Source organism: Pyrus communis, chromosome 4 (genome assembly GCF_963583255.1).
Source record: "Pyrus communis chromosome 4, drPyrComm1.1, whole genome shotgun sequence".
NCBI lineage: Eukaryota > Viridiplantae > Streptophyta > Magnoliopsida > Rosales > Rosaceae > Pyrus > Pyrus communis.
The window spans coordinates 12,240,391-12,254,980 of record NC_084806.1 but is presented as its reverse complement, the minus strand read 5'-3'; the positions used below and the strand labels follow the sequence as shown (position 1 = coordinate 12,254,980).

Sequence of the window (14,590 nt, the reverse complement as noted above, 5' to 3'; positions counted from 1 at the left end):
TCTTCTTTGAAATAAACGGATCTTCTTTGATGTAAAATCTTGTAGTCCGGATGTTCATTTACAAGAAGAGCCCATGTTGTAGATGTTACAAATACAATTTTCAGAATCTATAAACAGCTCTCTCGTTACTTCAACCGAGTGTGCTTAATTTTTTAAGCCTAGTTCCTCCATCAAACACCGTCTTCATGTTACAGCCGCCTCCAACTTCATACGAACAACCATAAATCTACAGGCGGATACAAAATAAAACTTTGAAACCGGAGTAAGTGGGTGACTGTCCGTGACTGTTAAAACGTATCAAATTTCCAAAACAATTAGCAAACGATGTACATGGGCTTACCATGATTTGAAACGAAGTGCCTCGTCGATACTCCAATTGCTTTGTATTCTCTAGTAATACCTGTCATTCAAACAGAGGCCACATGACAAGGCAGAACTTATCACTGGACGGGCGGAAAATAAAGCAAGAAGGTGCTTACTTCTCGAATATATGTTGCAACTGCCTTGCAGCCTTCAATTGCAAGTTGCATTACATTTTCAAAAATATCCAATGGTAATTTAGCATCCATCTGCATCAAAGATCATCACGAATAAATGGTTTACAAAAGGTGCTAGAGAAGACACTGTAGATGCCAACTAACAATATAATTGTAACTTAAGCTTGTGAGAATATATTGCGAAATACATACGACAGATTACCTGAAGAAGAGTAATTTTGTCCAGCTTCGGCATAATACCTAAAGTGACATCAGCACCTCCAGCACTATCTTCTACATAGTTTAAATCTGACAAGCCAGCGACAATAAGCTCACATGAGAATTACAATATCATACTAGTACAATGGCATTATAGGAGCTCTACAAGCATAAAGTAACGTAAAAATTTACCAAGTAGAGGTGTGCTATTAAGGTAACCAGCACTACAAGAAGTAACAAGATCACGCATTGGAATTCCAGCATCTGAAAGAGCCACGGTTGCAGCATTGATACAAGCTGATCTAGTTCCTGCCAAAAATAAAATAAAAATCAAACACACGGATAGATCTTTCAATTCTTTAAGTAAAACAGTGAAGTAACCTGTTGAAATCCGGTAGTATTTGCAAAATAGTTAAACATTATAACCGAAACACAGATAACAAGGACAACCATGGTACTTTGTGAACACTATCGATCATATATTCTATTTAAATAAGATGCAACAAAAGCAATAACTATTAACGAACTGCCTGCAGCGCAGTTTGACCCTCAAACACAACTTACCTCAATAGTAGTTAAAAAACACAAACTAACAACTTTAAATTCAAATACAAGTGGTTCATAGTACCCGTACATGAAATGAATAGAGGAGGCTTTGGATTTTCAGAAAATAAGCCTGGATCTACAAATTATTGAATGAAACAGGACCAAATATGCACATTGCACACACACATAGAAGGAAACAGGGCAGCATTGATTTATTACATAATCCGAAAGTACATTATTAAATAGGACCTATGACTGCAACGAGGCACCGGGATTTACCTCCATCTGCTTGGAGAACTTGCACAAAAATATCAATCTGCAACAAACGGATACAAGGCTCAATAAAGAACAAACTAGACATTCATGGAAGAAAAGTTCCCAAGATGCATCAGTGGAACCTGACTCCGAGGCATTAAATGTGTCATAATGCATGTTTCCATGGTTTGCCGAATAACAAGAGAAATCTCTGTGGATCGTCTGAGAGCATAAAAATGTACATTTTAGTTATATAGTTTAATTTAGTTATGGATACAACACTCTGATGTTAAATTGTAAATTGAAGACGATCCAACATGTATGTATGAAAATGAAAGAGAATAGAATATATCACCTATCACCCTTTGGTTTCCTCATGCGATCCGTTTATCATATTCACCACAACAAAGATAAATTTAATACACAGAGACCATCTGCTGGCTCCTATTTTGGACCTAGAAAACAAAAGTATATTAACAGCTTAAATGAATTTAAATTGAAAATTGGACAGGACATTTTAACTAATAATGAGTACCACGCACAAGTTCATTAAAATTTTAGCTCGAAATTATAGAATGAAGAAAAAAGAATTAACTAACCTCTCGAGGGCCATACACTGCAGCAATGACTTTGGTGTTTCCCATCTCAAACACAGCAGAACTGAAATTTGATATGAAAGATCAACTTTAAAAAAAAAATTACAAGGATTAGAAAAGAAGAATCAAGGTTTTAGTAATTAGAACCCATCGGCTTTTTCCACAACACCAATCTCTCCTCGAATTTGTCTCATCTGGGATCACAGAAAAAAATATATATTTTATAAAAATAATTGAAACTTTATACTGGTGATGATTCAACACAACGGAAAATTGAGAGATGGAAAAATACTTCCATGGGCCGCCGACCATCTAAGCGAAGACCTTCTGGGCTCACGTACTCCATCTGTTAGAACTTCATAATAACCAACTTAGGAAATGCCATAGATAACAAGAAACAAATGGTAGCTAAAGCAATCACTGTCTAAAATTTAAACGTCATAACAACCAAACTGCAAAGTTCCATAAATTATTGCATAATAGCTTTGCTTCAGCAACAAAATGGCTATTCTATATCATTGTTCATGCCTACACTTCACTAACCAAACGGAAGTAAATTTAAAAAATATAAAAAAAAAAAACACTTCACTAACCAAAAGGAAGTAATTCAAATAAAGAACGTTAACTCATGGAGAAGAAGCGAAGTTTGTTTTCACCATCCAATCAACACCATCACCTTCCTCCATGAAGATTACAATGAACAGGTACGGTGGAATAACCAAATCATTGGAACCCACTTCCTAATGACTCTCAAATGCAGAATATATCCCACAATAATGTTAATCTGTTACGGGAATTTCCATTCGAGGCTTATCTCCATTGTCTCAAGTCTGTGACACATACTTGCCTACCAACCTTCAATGCAAAGATTAAAAATTTAAAAGTCCGGATAAAATCAATCAATAACCTTCACTTCCGGTATAGTTGATCTAAACCCTACTCAAAACCCACAACCCCGATTCCTCTGAACTTAACTCAACATTTTACTACGTCGGCCTCAAAGACATACACAAACACCCCAAAACCCCAAAAGAAAAATCAACAGATGAAACAAGGTTTTAGACTTCCTTAAAAAAATTAAAGCTAGAAATTAGTAAAATTTACAAAAAAAATTAAGCGAGTTTAGGCATAAAATAAAGAGGGTAAGAGAAAACTGCAATGGGTTTCGGAAAAAAAAAAAAAAAAAAAAAAAAAAAAAAAGAGCGATTTTCCACTGAAAAAAGGAGAAATTTCTCAATATTATAAGCTTAGTTAAATCCCAAGTAGTCAAATAAAAATAGAAAAAGAAATTAAAGGAAGAAGGAATACCTGGGTGAGAAGAAGAAGCGCAAGTGCAGATTTTACAAGGAGAAGAGAAGTTGAGATTCAGAATACAGTAGAGACTTTAGAGCAACTGCACCCCTAAAGATTTTGCGCCAGTATTCAGCCTATTTATCCACTTTAGTGAATGGTAATAGACTCAATGAACAGTAATAGGTCAAAGTATCTCCACACCAAAAAAAATATGCTGGCACCCAGTCTAAAAATGTGCTGGCACAAACGATCTTCACCCCTACAAAATGCGTTGGTATCCAGTCCATTTAAAATATTAAATAATTTTTTTATAAAATAATAAATAAATAAATAGTTTTAATTTCGGATAGGATTTTTAACCAATCTCGTCACGTCACGTGTCATTATCCGAACGTACTATTGTTTGAATAGATTTCCGCTAAGATTTTCAACCAATCCCGACAACCCACGTGTCACTTCTTGTTTACAATAATTTAGGCAAGATTTCGATAAGATTTTTAACCAATCTTATCACGCCACGTGTCATTATCCGAACGTACTATTTTGTAGATAGATTTCTGATAATATTTTCAACCAATCCCGACACGCCACGTGTCACTTCCTATTTACAATAATTTAGCCAAGATTTCGATAAGATTTTCAACCAATCACGTAGTGCCACGTGACATTATCCAGAACCTCATCTTCTTCTTTTTTGTCTATATAAACCCTACATCCCTACATTCATCCTCACACTAAACTCAATCTTTTAGCTCAGAATTCTTCTTTATCGTTTTCAAATCTTGAGTTCTTACAATGTCTTCTTCAAGGAGAGCGTATAAACAGTTGCAAGAGCAGCATAAAAGGTTGTTGGCACAACAGGAAGAATTGGTCAATCTTGACCAAGGTGGAGGTGGAGATGAGGCCTTCGCAATAGAGGAGGATGAGGATGATCACCATAGAAGGCGGAGGGCCTCACATTCCCGCCGTATCATGGAAGCTATGGGTCAGATAGCCAAACCCAGACGTACGGCAAACATCAATAGAAGAAGGGAAAGACAAGGTAAAGATCTCTTGGAAGATTATTTTATTCCCAACAGCGTTTTCCCTGATCATGTTTTTAGATGTCGTTTTAGAATGCAACGAATTTTATTCGATAAAATCATGAGTGATGTTTCCAACCATAATCCATATTTTGTGCAAAAAGAGGATGTTTTTCATGTTCTAGGTCTTCTTCCTGAGCAAAAAATTACGGCTGCCTTGCGAATGCTTGCATATGGAGCATCTGCAGATCAAGTGGATGAGATCGCAAGGATGGGAAAAACAACAGTTCTGGAGTCCCTGATGCGGTTTTGTTCTACAATTGAAGCCCTCTGCACCAATGAGTACCTTCGGCAACCCACACCAAGGGACATGCGAAGGCTTCTAAGGAAGGATGAGATGCGAGGCTTCTCTGGCATGATTGGAAGCATCGACTGCATGCACTGGACATTGAAAAACTGTCCAAATGCGTGGTAAGGAGCTTATAGCGACAGAAAAAGAGCCCAAAACATCATTTTGGAAGCGGTGGCTTCTTTTGATACATGGATTTGACATGCTTTTTTTGGTGTTCCAGGAGCTCAGAATGACCTAAATGTCCTTACCCAATCTCCAGTGTTTGACGAACTGCTACAAGGAAATGGACCAAGATGCACATATTGGGTTAATGGTAATAAATACGAGGGACCATACTACCTTGCAGATGGTATTTACCCAAGGTGATTAACATTTGTCAAAACAGTGCCACATCCGTAGAGTGAAAAAGAGAAACACTTCGCAAAGTGTCAAGAATGGTGTAGGAAGGATGTTGAGCATTGTTTTGGTATCCTGCAAGCTCGTTGGGCCATTGTCAGGCTGCAGCTAGAATGTTTGATGTCGAGGCTCTTCGATCCATCATGATGACGTGTATTATTCTCCACAACATGATTGTTGAAGACGAGTATGATTATGATGCCGTCGATGAATACGAGCTGGATCCGATGAACAACTCAAGAACACAAATCTACTATGCTCATGACCGGACCGAAGATCCCGTGCAACACGAGCCGTTGGAACGGGATGGACGTTACAATGAATTGATCGTTCAACGGTACACTTCATTGCAAAAGCCATACTGGCACATAACCCGTCAAAATGACTTGATTGACCATCAGTGGAGATTGCACGAAGGCGAAGATAATTAAAATAAGGCTTGTGGTTAAAGAATAAAGTGTATTGTAATGTTATTTGGTGTGTTTTTTTTTTTTTAGTGTGTTTTTTTTTTTTTAAGTTTAAATGGTGAGGTTATGTAATGTTATTTGGTGTAATTTTAAATAAAGTTCTAAAAATAAATAAGAAATTACATAAGAAATTAAATAAAGTTGTAAAAGTAAATAAGAAATTACATTAAGAAATTAAATAAAGTTCTAAAAATAAATAAGAAATTAAATAAAGTTGTAAAAGGAAATAAGAAATTACATAAGAAATTACATAAAGTAGTACAAATAAATGCGAAATTATACAAAGTCTGTGGAGTTAGGATATGTGGTGCTAGGATCTTGGTTGCTAGGATTTCTGTAGCTGGAACCCCCTTGACTTGTTTCGGCATCTCTTACACGCCTCCTTCGCACGACATCTCTTTTTTCTGATGTCCAAAAATATTTTGAATTCGGAGACAGTCCTACTAGAGACTTGTTCATAGTGTCACGATCTGTTTGAGTCATTCTTTCTTCTCTAAGCATCTTATTCTCTCGATGAAGTGCTTCTCTAATCATCTCGTTCTCTCGATTAACTATTTTTTTTGTCTCTCAGCCGCCGCATCACGAGCCTCAGTAGCTGTTATTATTGCTGCCATAGCAGTAGCTTTTTCCTCACCTCTAACCTTTTCCCATGCCATGTTCAGTTCACCTTGACGAGTAAGTTCCTTCATATATTTAGTGTAGTCATTTTTGGAAGAACTACCTTTTTTCTTTGATGCCTTTTTACCTTGAGGCCTGAGGGACTGACGAGTCGGTTGGGTCTCTGGCACTTGTTCAGGCGTCCCTTCTGTGTCTTCAAATGTGTTGGCTTCTTGTTCGGTTGTGTCTGCTTCTGGCGAACTGTGTAGACCCATACTGTGCATGACAACTTCTGGACCGGTTGCCACAATTTTGTATCTAAGGCAATCTTTGACAATTTGCCAACATTCCCATTTGTTGAATGATTTGTTATGGTTCTTTGCATTGTAGAATGCTTGTGCTTATAGTGTCTATAAAAATGTGGGATAAGATAGTATTAAAAAATACGGGTGTAACACAAATAAATAAATTAAAATATTAATAGACGTGGAATGCATATAAATTACATAAGAAATTACATAGAAATTACATAAGAAATTAAATAAATTAAAATATTGATGTGGGTGTAACACAAATAAATAAATTAAAATATTGATAGACGTGAAATGCATATTACATAGAAATTACATAAGAAATTAAATAAATTAAAATATTGATGTGGGTGGAATGCATATAAATAAATAAAAATATTGTTACTTCATCCGCTAAACTTGTCCCACTACGCAAATTACAGAAGCATGAGAGATGGCGTTTTTCCAACAAGTAAAGGATGCGTTGAGTTTTTCCAACGACCTTGAAGACCTTGACTAGATCTGGCATCTTTTCGATGTACATCTTTTCCATGTACATCGCAAAACGATTTCGTAATTTTACTCCACATTTCTCGCTTATCCATCTCATTACCCGTAATCGGATCATGAGTAGTGCGAACCCAACATTCACACAACGTAACATCTTCAGTGAGCGTCCACGAAATCATTTTTTTCTCTCAAAGTGTACAAAATATTCAAATGTAGAAAGTATAGAAAGTGTAGAAAATATTGAAATGTGGTGTAAGGTGGAAGATGAAGGTTAGGTATTTATAGAAAAAAAATTAATTTTTAAAAAATTTTCAGTATTTTTTAAAAAAAAATTCACAATTTTTAATTAATTTTTAATAAATTTTAATGTTGTAATTAATCTAAACCGTTGGATTTGAAAAATAATCAAATCCAACAGCCAACGGTCAAATTTCTGACCGTTGGGCCTTTTTTTTTTTTTTTTTTTTTTTGGTGAAAAAAACGTGGACCATTGATCTGTGATCAGACGGTCCAATTTAAAGGTCAAATTTAAATTTTTTTTACCGTTGGAAATCCAACGGCCTACAAAAACTAGCCGTTGGAAATCCAACGACTCTGAGGAGGGCCATGTAGCCCTCAGCCGGGTATATGCAAGTGGCCTGAGAAGCGGGCCCTACTGCCTGCAATGGTTGTCGGCTACTCGCGCCCAGTCGCGAGTGTTGTGCACGCGTTAGCCTTTTGGACCGGCTTCTGGGTCTGTCCGAAATGGGCTGAGCTGCTGCCTGGCTTAGGCTGGGTGCCAGGCTGTTTTGCGGGCTGGAGGTGATGGACAGGGTGCCAGGCTGTTTTTTCACTTGGTGCCGGTCCAAATGGTGAGGGCTGGAACTACTCTTAGAAAATGCCGCCTGGGGTTTTACAAGCGTGGAAGCGTTGAGCTGCAACCTGGGCTTATTGGGCTCTGTTTTCCAACATAAATGTACATGAATCTGTTATAGAGGTGATTTTCTGAAGGATTGGATTGAAAATGATGTTTCTAATTTTCATTTTAAAATTTAGGAATCAAATCGGATTGGATCACAATTTTCAAATTATAAACTTTAAATTTGAGTAATTTCGAAAATTTTGAAACGTAATTATGAAATTCTATATATTTTATAGATTTTTTTAATATTCTTAAACTTTTTCATACATAAAGTTTATTGTTCTTTCATAATATATATTATAAACTCATGTATACATTCAATTAATTTTGAGCACTGATATTCCCACCCCTATGTCCTATTTCCCTCTCCACCATTTAATGAAATGTTACTAAGGAAAACTGATGAAAATGGCTTGAAAACTTTAAATTTTAATCAAAATGACAAAAATGGGTTGTAAGTGAATAGTATCAGAAGTGACTTTTTAGAGTAAAAATGCTCTTAACATTAAAAGTAAACAGTACCGGAAGTGTTTCGTTAAGACTCCCATGTTAATATTCTTAAACTCTTATTTAATTAAGTACTAAAATTTTGGAAAAAAAAAAAACAATAATTTAAAGTAATAAATAAATAATGGTGGGTTGGGTGTGGTACCTTCGGTGGAGAGAGGCCAGGAAAGATTTGGGCTAGAATTGACGAAAAGGTTGGAGGAAGGAATGGGTGTGTGCTAGACAAGGGCGAGAAACTTGAATGGAGGCAAAAGAGACTTGAGGGTGAGATTTGGGGCTTTGACAGAAAAGGAGGAAGAAGAATGATTTGGGAAAACGAGTCTCTGTGGGGCGACGATAGGTGTAAGTACTAGGGTTTATCGGGAATATTCCGCCATAGATATGGAACTCGGTGAAAATAGAGGGTGGGGATCTGGAGAGAGATCGAGGTGGCAGATTTGGGATTAGTAGGAAAAGATATTATGAAATGGATGCCATGATTTGAAGGACACGCGTGGTTTGAAGAATATGATGAATGTAAAGGTCTTAGGTCTTGCATTTTCTTTCATCTTTTTTGTTTTTATATATTTATTTATAAATATTATTCAAAGATGGATTAGAGTTATTTAAAAAATATATATTAGGGTTATTTTGGAAATAAGGGTGTGTGGGAAAATTATTTTTTTATTTTTTTATTTTTTTTATGGTGGATGAGATTATCATGTAGATGAAAAAATAAGACACTGAAGTGGTGGGTCTAATAACACTCTTAATTTTGTGGTATATTAAAAATAAGAGAAATTTTATTTGGACAAGTTTTCCTCTCTCTAAACCCAACTTTAATATTTTGTTACCTAAACTCTTTAGTTTACCCTCATAAATTATAAACGTAAATAAACTGGAAAAAGAAGAGCTCATCATACCCATTTCCCGACTGTTCTCTCGCCTTCCGCTGGCTCCTCCTGTATTTGTTGGGTCTGTCTTCCTACCGACTATTTGCTTCCTGATATTCTCAGTGTGTTCCCCCCACCTCTCCCACACCCACCAATTCTTTGCGGTGGATACTCCACCAAACGTTCAGTGAATCTTTCCTTCTTCTCTTGCGCGTGATAGGGCCTTGCTGTTAAGAGGCAAAACTAAGTTGCATCGTCGACTCCATAAGCGACTTGTTGCAGAAGTCCAAAATGGAGTCAAATGGATTTTGTGTTGGGTCGGGTTGTTGAAGGCGATGGTTGATTTAGCAATCCCGCCTAACTTCTATATGCAGGAGAAAGAAGAGGGAGGTCTGAAGTGGTGGTTGAGTGGTGGTGCTGCATGTGGGTGCTATCTCGGTTGAATGGCTGTAGAAAGATATTTAATTTTCATTTTCTTATTTTATTTAGTATAAGGGGTAAATATAGAAATTACAGAGAGTTTTTTTTTTTAGCTAGGTGTAGAAAGAGTATTGTTGAGTCTAAAAAAAAATTACCCTCAAAATAATAAACAAATGTATCTAAAATTAACAATAAAATACTGCAAAATACAAAAATTTGAGTAAGTAACTATAAAAAAAATCATCTTGCTCTTCTTGGTTCTCCTAAAATATATGGTAGCGTAGGTTCCTTCATCTTGCTCTTCTTGGTTTTCCTAAAAGGATAATTCTTAAGTTTATATACTCACTGCGACGTTTGACTTAGCCCCAGTTTGGGGTTGAGGTGATTTTTTAAAAAACTGCCATGAAAAAAAGCTGATAAGGATTTTGGTGTTTGGTAAACATCCCAAAACAGCTTTATTTCAAAGTTTCACATGAAAAAAAGCCAAAAAGTGGAAGTTGCATTTTGCAGCTTTCAGAAGCCGCTTATTTTTCCAAAACGCGGAGCTACAGTACCCAATTAATGAATTTTTTCAATTTACCAAAACTGCCCCCTCCTTTCTCCTTTCTCCTTCTCCCGATCCTACACTCTGCACTCTCTCCTTCTCTGTTGCAAAAAACTCCCGCCGCTGCACCTCTTCCTCCTCCTCCTTTTCGTTTCTCTCCGTCACTCTCAACGCCACACCGCCGTCGCCTTCCAGGTACCAACTACTCGACTTGCTTTCAATTTTTGCTATAATTAATTAATTAAATTTTTAGGTTAGGGTTTGGCTGCTATTTTCTTTTGCTGCGTTGCAATTCTTCTTATCCCAGATTTTGTTTCTCGTAAAATTTCATACCCTTATTTTGGTTTTTCCATTTTTTCGATTTTGCCCTTTTCTCGCCTGTGTTCTCCTCTTCGTTTCCCTGTTCTCCTCTTCCTTCTTCTTCTCCTCCCATTCGTCGATTCGACTAGTTATCGTTGTTCACCGTCTATGGATAAATCTGTAATATTGTTGTATATCGCTGCCTTGGCAGCTTCGTTTCGATTAGTTTCTTCTTCTACTCTCTGCCCTCACGAGTCCGATTTCTTCCGTTACAGCCTTCAATCTCAATGCCCCATCTCGATCTCCCCCCACCCACCCCTCAAGGTGTGTTTTACACTTCCGATTTCTTACATAACTGATTAATTATTCATTTATTTGTTAATTTAATGTTTCTTTTGTTGTTGACTCTGTTGATTATTGAAAATCTCTTACTTTTATGGGTTGGTGATGTCTGGATTCAATTTCTTTTAGGATATTGTTTCAATTTTTAGTCAAATTTGGTGATTTAGAATGCTGGGTATTTCGGTTTTCAAGGTTTTAAATGCAAAAGGATAGTTGCAGTGATGTGCATTAGAGTGATGAAAGAAAAGATGAAAGTTTGAAAGAATTTGGATTTGTTAAGTCGCTGTATTTGTGATCAATGAGCTAAAGAAGGAAATTAAGATAGAAATTTGAGATAGCTTTGTTACTGAGATGTACAAATATGTATTGACCTCATGGTAAAATAATTCCGTCAAAGCACTAAGGTCACCTGTTAGATAGGATTTCTGGCTAGTCACTCTGCGGGTGTGGTGATAGTAATGCGTTATCCACTGAAGAGCTTGCTACGAAGTAAAACTTTGTATGAGTAAGCTATTAGTTTTTGTGCTTACATAAAAGTTTTGCTGCCTCGGAAGAATCTTGTGAGGTAGTTTTGGGTAAATCATGTGTGCCTGTGCAGCTATGGGTCCAAATTTAAACTTTTCTAGGCCTCCAAATGGTAATCTTCATACTTGCTTTGTATTATTATAACATTTTACATACTTGCTTTGTATAATTATTACAATACAAAACAAAATTTTCAATGTGTTGGTTTTCATGCCCTTTTTCGTTTCATCTTATTTTCAGTTGCAAGATCATGTTGAATACATGGGTTCGCATGCACGCATTGTTCTTGTACCATCTATACGGGATGCTAACCACAATTTTGTTTTCCCTCAGGTAATGTTACTTTTGAGTAAAAGTAGTATATATCTGTTTAATTTGCTTACCTTTTTTTTAGGTAAATAATTTGTTAACAATTCATTGAGATGATAATAGAATGTAATATCTTGGTTGTGCAGCCTGCCTTTGATATTCATCCACCTGATCTTAAGCATCAGGTACATGTTTGTAGATTTCGAGCTTTCATCATTCAGAACACATTAATTTTCTGCAGTTATGCTTACTAAAGTGATATTACCATTCGTACTCAGATAACCAGTCTCACAAATCCAGGGATTTTCGAGGCAGATCAGGTAACAAAGCACTTACCTTTAAAATGACCGCCTCTGTAAATTTGCTAAAGTGAGTGTTGATGCTAGAATTATCAGTTTGGTAGTCCAAAATTTTATTATCTGAAGGGCTTGGATTCTAATTTAGCAGACAAGGTTGGCCAACAGAGATGGATTGGCAAACAAATGAACTGTAACTTGATTGAGCTCTATCCATGACCATTTTATATTATCTATCGGCGTTACAAATCTTTCGATCCCTGCTTTAGTTGCATTGATAAGCCAAAGTATGATATGATATGGATAAAGTTTTCATCCACATTCTGGTTTCAGGTCAAGATAGGTTGATGCTCTCTGGATGTTCTCAAACCAGTGACCGCATGAGTAGACTTGCAAACCATATAATTAGCCAACGCAGGCAAGTCCTAATCTCTTAGAAGTTCTAGCGCATGATGGTAGTAGGTCTATATGGTTTGAGGGGCTCTACTATCTGATATTCTAAACTTATTTTGCAATTTTTTTGGGACAGCTTTTATCCTCTGTATCCACCAGCAGAAGACACTCCATTGGATTTTTCGCTTGCTCCCGAAGCTCTAAACATCTCATTGATCCCAGATATTCTCATCTTACCCTCTGACATGAAGTATTTTGTGAAGGTAAATGTCAAAGCAATTCCAATTTCAATGTCAAAGCAATTCCAATAAGTCGTACAGAAAGGTGCACCTCACCTCGCGCAGATAGAGATTGGGTTTTAAATTTTGCGACCGAGAGATATGTAACCAAGATGTTGAAATGTTTACCTACAGAAGCTAACGGGGATTTTACTTTTTTGAGTATAGTTACTGAACCTAGGCGAAAGAGGTGAAGAGAAAGATCAGGTTAAATGCATTTGTGTCAATCCGGGAAGACTTGCCAAGGGAGAAGGAGGAGGTACTTTCGTCGAGCTTGAGTACTACGGTAATCCTGACACAACGAATGCTTCGATTGTAAGCATATAAACATCGGATTTAAGTTAAATTTGTTGCAACTTGTACTCAATTTGCAGTAAGTTTCAAAAAGCTCCATAGGCTAGGGTCGATTGCATGTCATTTATGTGCTTTGTAACGACTGATGGTGATAAATTTATGGTGCATTTCATGCAAATATTAGTCACACTCGTTGATAGGCTCCCCAAGGAAGAATCAAACTCATGCGCGTAGGCTTTAAGAGTCGATGTGAGACCCTGATAGGAAGTTTGGACCCTTCTCCATAAATGACAAGCAATAAGTGAAGACCAGCATGTCTAATGTAACAGGGATTCCGTGCTGATAGTATTCTAAGCTAATCACGCATTATCATATAAGAAATTAAAAAACATTATTATCTCTGATTGGTTTGTGTTGAAGTTCTCAACTAGCCCCGTTAGTTGATATGATTCTTGATTTTTAGCCCGTTTTAAACTTCGTTTGTATTACTAAACACACAAAAATTTAAGTATTGGAATCGTTTTAATACCCATGTTTTAGTAAATCGCAGAGAAGTCGAGAATCATAACGGTTCCAATTTTGATTTATATATTTACATTTAGGGATACATACAAATACAATTAGCAAATTACAGAGCATGGTTCTATGTCTTCATGTCCAATTAAGTACATTAACAATATTGTACTAATGAATTCTAACTATTCAGTCTAAAATATTTCAATTGAAGTAGTTTGTCGTACTAATTAATATTTAAGATAAAGTTTATAAATATGTTTGTTTTACAAATAAAGTATATTTAGTAATTCACCTTTATTGGTTAAGAAAATTAAATTAATGGCACATCTAGTATTATACCCTTTTTGGTCATTTTACACAGTCACAGCTGTTTTACATAAAAGTTTACCAAACACTATCATACTGCTTTTTTTTCCAAAAGCACTTTCACAAAAAAGTTTACCAAACACTCTGCTGGCTTTTTTTCACAGCCGCTTTTTTTCACAGCACAACAGAAGCAGCTTTTTTTCAAAGCACAGCAATACCAAACCAGCCCTTACTCTTCTCTTCCATTCCCATTTGGAAGAGTTATAGGGTATATATTCTACTTCTAATTAATTAACCTAATGATGACAGACACATATAACTATGAACGCATTAGGAAGTTGCGTAGATTTATCAATAACACGAGGTGGCTTTGTAGATTTATGATTCGCATGGGAAAGAGACCCATCTAGCTTTATGGTTCCCAAATTTCTCTCCTATCTTCATCTAGCTACGAATCTGATGAGTAGTAGAAACATACTTCTAAATCAATTCCCAGACTTTACGACTCCCTAAAGAACAAGTTCTTCAAAAACCCCAACCTCATTTTAAGCAATAACAAACGAATCAATATTAGATTTTTGAAATTACTAAACAATACCTGGTTTAACTCTGAATTGTTAGAAAAATGTAGTCATGCATATCGAACCGTTCCTGAGATCTTCTTTGATTAAAAAAAAAAAATCATAAATATTTCACTAAGTGCATCTTTCTTGTTTTATATTTCTCCTCAATGAAATGATCAAATGCAATAGTTGAAATCATTACACT

General features: G+C 36.1%; 1 pseudogene; it reads right to left on the bottom strand.

Annotated features, from left to right (window-relative positions):
- Positions 1-3,456, bottom strand: LOC137732094 (exosome complex component RRP41 homolog; annotated as a pseudogene).
- Between the last annotated feature and the right edge of the window lie 11,134 nt (positions 3,457-14,590).